The sequence below is a fragment of the Lipotes vexillifer genome, unplaced genomic scaffold (assembly GCF_000442215.2).
Source record: "Lipotes vexillifer unplaced genomic scaffold, Lipotes_vexillifer_v1.1 scaffold129, whole genome shotgun sequence".
Classification (NCBI taxonomy): domain Eukaryota; kingdom Metazoa; phylum Chordata; class Mammalia; order Artiodactyla; family Lipotidae; genus Lipotes; species Lipotes vexillifer.
This window is the reverse complement of record NW_006777287.1, coordinates 2,072,093-2,082,539: the sequence shown is the minus strand read 5'-3', so window position 1 is coordinate 2,082,539 and position 10,447 is coordinate 2,072,093. Positions and strand designations below refer to the sequence as shown.

The 10,447-nt window shown below is 50.6% G+C and overlaps 1 protein-coding gene across 2 annotated transcripts in view; it reads left to right on the top strand.

Annotated features, from left to right (window-relative positions):
- Positions 1 to 4,799: 4,799 nt before the first annotated feature.
- The window catches only part of FOXP3 (forkhead box P3), a 14,048-nt gene continuing 8,400 nt past the window's right edge, over positions 4,800 to 10,447 (top strand). For both annotated transcript variants that reach the window (XM_007450919.1, XM_007450917.1), the window contains exon 1: positions 4,800 to 4,958. The gene's annotated coding sequence lies outside the window, so the exon portion shown is untranslated. The remainder of the gene's footprint in view (positions 4,959 to 10,447) is intronic.

Here is a 10,447-nt window from a genome sequence, read left to right as displayed (position 1 = left end):
GGGGGGGGGGTCGTAGGCGGCGAGACGACAGGTATAGCGGAGAGCCAATGGGGAGCCGCGCACGCGTGACGTAGACGGTGAAGCGAGTACAGGGGAAGCACGCAGCCAATGGGGATACCCGAGAGTGGGCGGTGTAGGAGGCGGGATAATCAGGGATCAATGGGGACGCGTGAATGGGGGGGTGCGGGGTTCGGGATGAAGAGAGCAGAAGTAGGACAGCTAATGGGGAAGTGTGAGCGGGAGCGGCATGGGAGCGGCGGAGAAAACGGAATGGCTACAGGCGATGGGGGCAGCAGGGAGCGAACGGAGAGGCCGGAACCGTAGGAGATCCATGGGTTGCGTAGGTAGTGGGACGGAAGGTAGAGACAGCGAACAGCCAATGGGGAGCTGCGCAGCGGCGACGTAGAGGAGGGATGACGATAATGGCTGCAGCGAGCCAATGGGGAGTCTTGTGAGTGTGCACTACGCCTTCAAGGGGCGGTGCCAGGGCGGAACTAGCCAATACGGAGACTAAAAGGGGACTAAGAGGCGGTATGTGAGCGGCCTCGGAGGCGGGACTTGAGGGGAAGAGCCAATGGGGTGGGTGATGAAGGCGAGAGCGAGGAAGACAGGTAGCAGATAGCCAATGGGGGAGTCAGAGTGAAGGTGGTTGAGACCTCAAGGGGCAGTGCAAGAACGGGATGAACCAATGCTGAAGCTAGAAAGTGTATCGGGACAGAAAGACCCGGAGGTGGGACGGGAAAGAGCAGAGCCAACGGGGATGTTGTAGCTGGTGTGAAGGAGGGGATGAACAGCCAATAAGGAGGCTAGAGGAGAGGAAGGTTTGTAGGCCGTCTGAGCTGGAGAGTGGTCGGGCCTCTGAACCGTAGAGTGCAGGCAGTCCTTAGAAAGAGTATTCCTCTCGTGGATGGATTTACCTTCTCCTTAACCCTCCGTGACTCCCTATTGCCCCAGGGCTATGAATGCCCAGAGCCCCTGAAGACCTAGACTGCATCCTAGTGTGAGATCTGAGAAAGCAAAACGGACTCTTCTGTCGCAGTGGGTCTGCCCAACCCAGCTCCGAGCCTTTGCTTGAGCGGTGCCACCAGCCAAGAATGTCCCTGATTATCACCCTCAGTGTTCTCCAGGACTTGGCACCATTGTTGAATGAATGGCCAAATGAAAGATTGAGCTTTCGGGGAAGATTAGCTTTTTCTAACTCCAGCTCAGAAAACACTGAGCGTGACTATGCAGCCAGGAGTTGGTCGGGCATGTTGGCAGATATTGACTAACGTAATCACAAATCAAAGCCCTGTCTTTCTTGCGGGACTCAAGCTCCACACCCCACAGTGGCCTCACCTCCCTTCTTTCTGTCCCCGGTCTCTGCCCCTACTGTTCCCTCTCCCAGGAGTGCTGCTCCTTCTTCCTCATCTAGTGGACTCCTTTCATTCCCCTTTCACTCTTCCTTTGAGATCCCGCCTTCCGTGGGAACAGAATTGTAGCTTGCGTCCACTGAACATGGCCATTCATACATTCCCCCTTCATCCTGGGAGGATTTTCTGAACACCTACTGTATGCAAGGTTCTGACTCACAGCATCCCTAGGAGGGAGGCAGTTCCACCGGCGGGCTCCCCTCCTCAGGTCTCAGTGTCCAGGATGGGGTTATGGGCCAGGAACCAATCAGTATGTTTAGTTGCAAATAACAGGGAAGACCCCACAAAATAATATGGGCTTAAACAAGATAGAACTTTTTTTCCTCACCTAAAAGTTCAAGCTGTTAAGTAGTCCAGGGACTCCTTCCTGCCCACAGAGTTAGGGTGTTGTCTGTGTCCTGGTCTGGCCCCAAGACTCTCATCCTTCAACAAATCCTGTCAGCTCTCCATTCGATATATTTCCCGAATATACCCTCTCCCCACCCCCTCCACTGCCAGCACCATCATCAGTCACCTGGACCATTGCAGTAGCCTCCCTCTCACTGATCCCTCTGCTTCCATCCTCACTCCTAAAGTCCATTCTACACTCAGCAATCAGAGGGATCCTGTTAAGTCCTAAGACAGTTCACATCTCTCCTCTACTCACAACCCTCCCATGGCCTCCTAGTCACTCAGAGTAAAAGCCAAAGTCCTTACCATGGGCTACAAGGTCCTGCATGGTTTAACGGCCCCCCTAGTCCCCTCTCTTACCTCACCTCCTACCCCTCTTCCTCTCACTCACACCATTCTAACCACACTCTTACCTCCTTAGTAGACCTTGAGCAAATTGGACACACTCCCACCTCAGGACCTTTGCGCTGGCTGTTTCCTCTGGAATTACTCAGATATCTACATGGCTCCCTCCCTCACCTCCTTCAAGTCTTTGTCAAAGGCCCACTTCTCTGGGGACTTTCACCAACCTCTCTATTTAATCCTGTCCACTCTCCCCCAGAAGCCTCCCGTGTGAGAGGATATAGTCCAGTGCAGAGAGGAGGTGGGGACCTCTGCCCCTCTCTGCCCACCTGACCCCTCGGCCCTCATTCTGCAAGGGTACTGGCTCTCAGCAGCAGCAGCATCACCCGTCACTCAGCTTTCCTCCTTCTTTTCTGGCACTCCTCTCATGGAGCAAGTGACAGTAAGGGAGAGATGGTTTGGGGAGGATGTAGCCCACACCTCGGACCCTGAAAGAGAAAACCAGCCCCCTCTCTCAGGAGGGAACAGGTCCTGAGGCAGGCAATGGGGCCTCGGCTTCTAGAACTGACCTGGTTTATAGTTACATGGGACATGTAGGGAATGTCCAGAACCAAGTCGACAGGGAGCAAGGGGTCATTAATTAACCTTAGGGACATACCTAAAGTTGGACTCCCTCTTGATGAGCACGCGCCTCACCCCCTCTCTTGCTCCCAACCACATGCCATATCTTTTAAGCCCCTGCTGTATGCAGGGTCCCTGCAGGCCTTCAACCTGAGACCTCATCCCACTTGGTGCCTCCCCTGCCTGCCCGGCACACACAGGCCGTCTTTGGGTCTCAGACATGTCCCACCAACCCAGAAGCCTCAACCAGTGAAAGTTTTGTTTTGAACTAATGGTAGGGAGGGTTGGGTTCTTTTTTTTTTTATTGTTGTTGGCTGATTTTTTTTTAGTTTTTTTTTTTCTCTATTCCCCTTTTTTTTTTTTTTCTCTTGTCTTCACAAAGCCAGGCCACCAGACCCCCCTCTGGGCTTTTCCAGAAAGGTGAGTCTGAGTTGAGGAAAGAGGCTCTCCTTCTTTTGAGGATTTGGGAGATGGTGGGACGAAAAGAAGCAAAGGGGTAAAGGGGGGTGGGTTTTGGCCAGTAGGTTTATACCATGTGAATAAAAATCTGTTTCCAATTTCTCTTTCCCAGGCCTGAAGCCAGTCTTGCAGACGGGTTGGAGTGGACATTGGATGACAGAACTCTGGGTCATGCAGGGCACTGGAGAGCCAAGGGCAGGGAGTCTCAGCCACGGCCTGTCAGGAGAAGCCCCTGGGGGCTGGTCTCCCCTGTTGACCATTGGTTGGAGGGGGTGCTTGCGGAGGTGAGGAAATACAGCCACCAAGTCTTGGACAACCTGAAACCTTCAAGCCTCCAGAAGAATCTCCAAATCTCAGAACCTCCCTATCATTGCAGCCTAGAATTTAAAGCCTGAGACCGTTGTGCTCAAGGAAACCTGGCGGTTTCAAAGCCCAGCACCAGTGGAACGCAGGGCCCCTATCCTCCAGCTCTGTGATATTGGGCAAGTTGCCCGACTGCTTCGTGCCTCCGTTTTCCCCATCTGTATAACGGCCATGATGACAAGATGGAAATCCAAGGGCTGTGGTGAGGATTGAACACGATAATTGTGAGAAGTGTTCGGCGCTGCATCTGGCACATGGGAAATCTGAGATAATTGTCAGCTACGGGGATGATGGTGGATATTTAGAATCCTAAACCCTTGGAAACTGGGACTTTTCGAAGTAGAAAATCGCAAAGGCTGAGGGCCTCAGAAGCATCAGGCCATGGTATCCCTGACCATGAGAAGGTTGGGGTCCCAAGGAGCCTCTCTAGGCTTTGTGAGGATGGATTCATTAATAATGGGGCCTGGTTGGGACCTTCCCCTCTGGGTCAGAGCTCTCAGGCCCTAAGAGGTAATGAGGCAAGACTTTTCTCCCTTTCCTCACTCAGTGATGTTCAGTGGATTCTGGGAGCCAATGATTCTCAGACTCTTGGATTCTGTGAATTGTCGGGGGTAGGGAGGGACTCCCTGCTTTTTTCTCCATGAAGTAACTTCCATGCCTCTCACCCTCTGTGAGAAGATGGGTTGCAAGAGTATCCAGAGCTCCCCACCCCTGAGCAGTAAGACCGTGATGACCGTATCAATTCCACTTAAGGGGAAACTGAGGCCTGGTCCAGCACAAGGCCTCTGGAAACGCAGCCCTATTCCATTTCTTTCCCTGGTGTTTCCCATTCACATGTAGCATCTCAGTTCCTTTCTTCCTTTCCCCAGAGACCCTCAAATATCCCCTCACTCACAGAGTGTCATCTCTCCCTGCCTGGGATGTCCCTGTGATTTGAGTTCTTTTCCCTTTTTTTCTAACTCTACACACTTTTGTTTTAAAAACTGTGGTTTCTCATGAGCCCTGTTATCTCATTGATACCTCTCACCTCTGTAGTGAGGGGAAGAAATCATATTTTCAGATGACTCGTAAAGGGCAAAGAAAAAACCCAAAATTTCAAAATTTCCGTTTAAGTCTCATAATCAAGAAGAGGAGAAACAGAGCGAGCGAGTGAGAGAGAGAGCGAGAGAGAAAAAACTATGAGAACCCCCCCCACCCCGTGATTATCAGCGTACACACTCATCGAAAAAAAAAATTGGATTATTAGAAGAGAGAGGTCTGTGGCTTCCACACCGTGGTTTTTCTTCTCGGTATAAAAGCAAAGTTGTTTTTGATATGTGACAGTTTCCCACAAGCCAGGCTGATCCTTTTCTGTCAGTCCACTTCACCAAGGTGAGTGTCCCCGCTCTCCCCCACCAGATGCGGGTCCAGCGGAAGAGACGACAGTGAGGTAGGCACTGGGTTGGAGGGTAGTCAGGGGCCCTCTGGGACCAGCAAGACACACGCAGCAGCTCCTGTGGTCCTGGTCAGGTAAGGTATTTTTTACAGTAATAATAGTAATAACAAACGCCAGAAGACTGATAGATCAAGTACTTAATCAGTGCTGAGGCAGAGGCAAAGATAAATAAATGGATCGATGTGTGGATGGGTAGGATTTTTTAAATATATCAACTGCCAGTCTTTATGAATCTCAGAGCTTTGAACAACTTGAAACACTGTCCAGGTGTAACTGGAAATTTCAGCGACGTCTCTGGCATACCTTTGGCTCTTCTCTCTCGATATCTCCCGTCCCTCTCTGTCTCACTCTTTTCGTGATTCTCTGCCCCTCTCTTTCTCTGTTTCCCTGGCACGCAGACTCTCCACCCCTCTGTCTTTCTCTGGCTCTGACCATCTCTCCTGTCGCTGTCTCCTCCATCTTGACCACACTCCATTTATCTCCTTTCCTCCGTCTCTCCCACCGCCTTTCCTGCTCACTCGTCTTGCCTTCCCCCTGCCTGCCTCTCCCCCACTACCCCCAGCCCCCAGCACAGAGCTTTGTACAGTTGGCACTTAATAACAGTGTGTTGAGTAATGTCGAGGAGGACATTTACATTTTACAAGAATGAGCATCAATTCTGTTTGCCCTGATCAAAAGAGGATTGTGGGCTGTCGGGTTGGGCTGAGCACTTAACCTGAACTTGCGCTTGCACCGCATGAGGAGACCCTCCAGGGGGGCACTTCACGCAATTGTCAACCATGGTTTAGCTGTGAGGTTCTACCCTCAGGACCTGGTGTTGTGGGGGGAGGGCCAGGATCCATGTCCAGGAACAGAGCAGGCCATTCAGGTCTGGGGTGACCTCCTCTCTGCAGGCTTAGCAAGTGCTCACTGAGTGTTAACTGTTATTATTTTTTAACCAAATTAGAATCATGCTATCTATCTATCTATTGCTTTTGTTTCTGCTTTATTCAATGAATAGGAGCATTTTGGTAGGTCACTGAAAAATGTTTCAACGTATGATCTTTCATAATTGTTCGGACTGTCCTCACATTGGTATGAACCACGACTGGTTCGACCAAGTGCTGATTTTTGGACATTCGGGTTGTTTACAGTTTTTTCGCATAATCATCCTGGATTAGTTCCTCGGATTCCTACAAATCGAGTGGCTAGGGCAAAGCGTTTGTGCATTTTTAAGGTTTCTGACCCTCTCTGCAAATTGTTCTTCCAAAAGGTTGTCCTGTTTTATGTTCCCTCTACTCAAGCTAACCGTGGGTGGGTATTATCATTTTTTAATCCTTTCTCAACATAACAGGTAAGAAAAATATTACCATGTTGTTGAAATTTGCATCTTTCAATAACTTATACTGTTTGTTGACCATATGTGCTTTTTTTTTTTTTTTTCATTTGTCTGGTCAAGTCCTTAGTCCTAATAGGGTGTTCATCATTTTTATTTATTGATTTGTCACAGCTCTTTATATAAAAGGATATTAGCCTTCCATCAGCCATACATATATAGCAAATATTTTCTCTCAATTCATCATTTACTGAAGTTGTTTTGCTATTTGTTCATGCTGTTTTGTGATGCTTATGATGTTTTTATATTGTCAACAAGGTTAGTCTTTTCTTCTGTGGTTACTGTCTCTGGTTTTGTGCTTAGAAAGTCCTTTCCCACTTGAAAATGAGATAAATGTTCACCTGTGTTGGCTTTTATTCTCTTTTATGGCTTCATTTTTTCCACTTACTGTAGAGGTTAAGAGTGTGGGTACTGGAGCCAGACTGTCTGGGACAAACCCAGCCTCAGCTCAAGCAATTCGTGTAATTTTTAGCCAGGCATTTAACTTCTCGATACCTCCATTTCCTCATAGGTACTGTGATGGTTATAATAGTACTGACCTCAAAGGGTGGTTGTAAGAATTAAATCTCTCAACCTTGTTAGATGCTTAGCCTAGGGCCTGGCATACAATAAACCCAAGATCCATATAAGATTATTATTTATCTCTTTAATGGATCTGGAATTTATTTTAGGGTACATGATGAGGGTGACATTTCAAACTGGGCAGGAAGGGGTTGGTGGAAAACTGGACTGGTTAGTCATTAGCTTTATTTTCCCCTTAATTGTCCCAGAACCATTTGTTAAACAATCTATTCTCCAGCGTCCCCTGGTTTGAAATGCCGTGTTCATCACAAACTCCGTTCCCTCTAGACATTGGTCTGTATTTGAGCTTTTCCATTCTGTTCTGTTTCTTGGTGTCTGTTCTGGTGCCAGGGCCATAGCACTTTGCTGATTGTTGCTCTGCAATACAATATAGCACCCGGCCAAAGGCCCTGGCATCTTGCCCTTTGTTATTCCTCATTATTTTGGAATAACGAAGGATCAGCTCCTCCAGCCAGAGACCAACAACTGTTCTTATTTGGAGCATCTCTCTCTCTCTCTCCTTTCTCTCTCTCTCTCTCTCCTCTCTCTCTCTCTCTCTCTCTCTCTCTCTGTCTCTTTGTCTCTCCCCATCTCCCTGTGTTGTTTCTGTCTCTCTTGTTCTCTCTTTGACTTTCTGCTCCTATGGGCTCCTTCCCCCTCCTCACTGTCTCTCCTTCTCTCAGTGTCTCTCACTATCTCTCTTTTTCTCTTTGTTCCTCTCTCTGTGTTTCTATCTCTGTCCCACCTTATGTCTCTCCCATCTCTCTCTGTAGCTCTTCTTCTCTGTGTCTCTCTGTTTGCCTATGTCTGTTTGTCTATCTCTGTTTCTGTCTCTCAGCCAGTCCCCTGGGTAGAACGGCAGTTATCGAATCAAAGCCCTACAGACACCTAACAGCTCACTCAGACACAGAGCACAAGGCCGCCGGCCCTCATCTGCTCCACACCTCTCCCCTTCCCAGAGTACAGAGGGGCAAATTGAGGCTGGGAGATGGGCAGGAGGGCCTCTCTGAAGGCCTCACAGAGATGCAGTGGTAGAGTTGAGACCCAAGCTCAGATCTCAGGACTCTCAGTGGGGCCCTGGCTCTGTGTCTCTCCCCAACAATGGGCCTCAGTTTACCCCTCAGCACCCATGACAGGGGCAGGGGGACCCTGGGCTGTCTCCCAGCTGCTGCCGTTCCCCCTTCTACCCTCTCACAAGTTGGACCCTCATGGTCACAGTGTGGGGCTAGCCTCACAAGAGCTAGGCTGGGTGGGGTCCCAGGGCCCCATGGGTCAGGAGGCCTCATGGCCAGAGGGTGGTGATACTAGAGGGACATAAGTCAGTCAGTATATCTGTGGGTCTGGCTGTGGACAGAGCTCAGCCGTGTCCCCAGAGTTGGCACAGGTCCCTGGGATCCTCTATCCCACAGCTCCTCCAGAGATCCCGGTGGTAGACTCTACCGGCAAAGGCCAGGGCTCTGACTGCTCCCACCACGAGGTCCTAGCTGAAGGTGTGCCAGCCTCAATGTCCCCTTCCTTCCCTCCCCATCTCTGGCAGAATGGCTGTGAGTCTGGGAGCACTGTCCCAGAATGGACAGGGAGATGGAGGCCCTGCAGGGGTCCATCTACTGATCACCAACATTTTGTTAAGCATTTCATGTGCGTTAACTTTGGAAGATGGGTACAGTTATTGTCCCGTTTTACATATGAGCCCAAGGAGAGTTACAGCTAGTTAGTGTCAGAGCCTGGCCCCAGGCTGGGGGAAGCAGAGGGGACGATTCTGACCCTCCTACCTTCACAGAACTTAGGAGGGAGGCTGAGGGGAGGCTTGCTGCAATTCCAGGCCTGGCAGGCGGGAGGCACTATGAACTTCGGGAAGTTCCAGTGATTTTGGACACCAGGGACATAGGCCTTCACCTACTGAGAAGTTGGACCCATGGACCCCACAGAGTCTGTGGGTTTGAGATTCTGGGATCATTTGAATCTAAGAAATGATGTTCTACGATTCTGAGGTTCTAGCATAGTACCACTTGAAGACCCTGAGGCTCCCAGTCTCTGTGGGGTCTGCATGGCACTCCCCAAGCATCAAACCTTGGGCCTCTCCATGGCCCAAAAAGGGCCGGGTCTATAGGGCCCAGGGCTTGTCATGGTGGCCAGACGGACGTCACTCACCACATCCGCCAGCACCCACATCACCCCACCTGGGCCTGGCCGGCTGCAGGACGGGACGGCCAATTCTCAGAACGAAACCCGTGGGGTAGGGTACCTGCCCCCTTCTCTTCCTCCTTGGTGCCGATGAAGCCCAGCGCATCCGGCCGCCATGACGTCAATGGCGGAAATATCTGGGGAAGTCGGGGGCTGTGACAACAGGGCCCAGATGCAGACCCCGATACGAAAACACAAACTATGTCCCAGAAACATCCTCCATGTGGCTTCTAAGAAATAGTCAGAAAAGGATGCCCCAACAGACAGTGCAGGAAGCCGGCTGCCCAACCTGGCCCTCCAGGTACCCCACCACGAGACAGTCCATATCCACGGCCCCTTTCTGAGAATGTATCTATGCTGCCCTGAGTCAGGTTGTTCCAGATGTGTCTGAGGAGGCGATTTCTTATAGGCTCTGGCCAAGGGTCCAGGAAGCTTGAGAAGTGACCACAGGCTAGCCGTGTAGGCCAGGCCAGAGCGGTGGAAAACATCCACTCATTCACCAAAATCAGTATTGGTTCGCTCAGGTCTTCTGTGACAAAGTACCACAAACTAGGTGGCTTAAACAACAGAAATGTTTTGTCTCACAGTTCTGGAGGCCAGAAGTCCAAGATCAAGGTGTCAGCAGTGTTGGTTCCTTGTAGGGCTACGAGGCAGAAATCTGTTCTCTCTCCTAGCTTCAGATGGTCTGCTGGCACTCTGACATTCCTTGGCTTAGACAAGCAACACCCTGATCTCCGCCTTCATGCACTCATTCATTCACTCACCTCTTTGGGGTCATCGACACTCTCTCTGGCCCTTGTTCTGAGCCTCCGTAGACCCAGGCTCCTGATTCTCACGCAGTAATGTTCTAAGGCCCCAAGAGACTAAGGGTTTAAATACCTGGATGCACACCCCCACCTCCGTCAGCACCATGACTCTGGCAACCCCCATGAGCTGAAAGCAAAGAAGGAAAGGAGCAACTGCCCCCTCAGAGCCCTTCTTCTGCTCCCCAGGGCTGCTCTCAGCAGCTGTGTGCCCAACCCAGTGCTATGGGGCGGGGTGGGGAGACACACACATACACACACACACTTTCTGGAGAAAGAAGTAGAGATCTCAAGTCACCATGGGGCTGTGGGACACTGTACCTGGTTGTCCCCTTCAGTAAAATGGAAGTTGGTCTTGGCAGCCCCTTCCAGCTCTGGCTTCCTCTCAGATTGGTACTCTAGCATTCTGAGAAACCAAGGTCCTGCCCATCGGGGAGTGTAAGGTTCTGGAGCCATTCTGGAGGATTTTCTGGATAGGGCTTGGATAGGGGAAGAGAGGAAG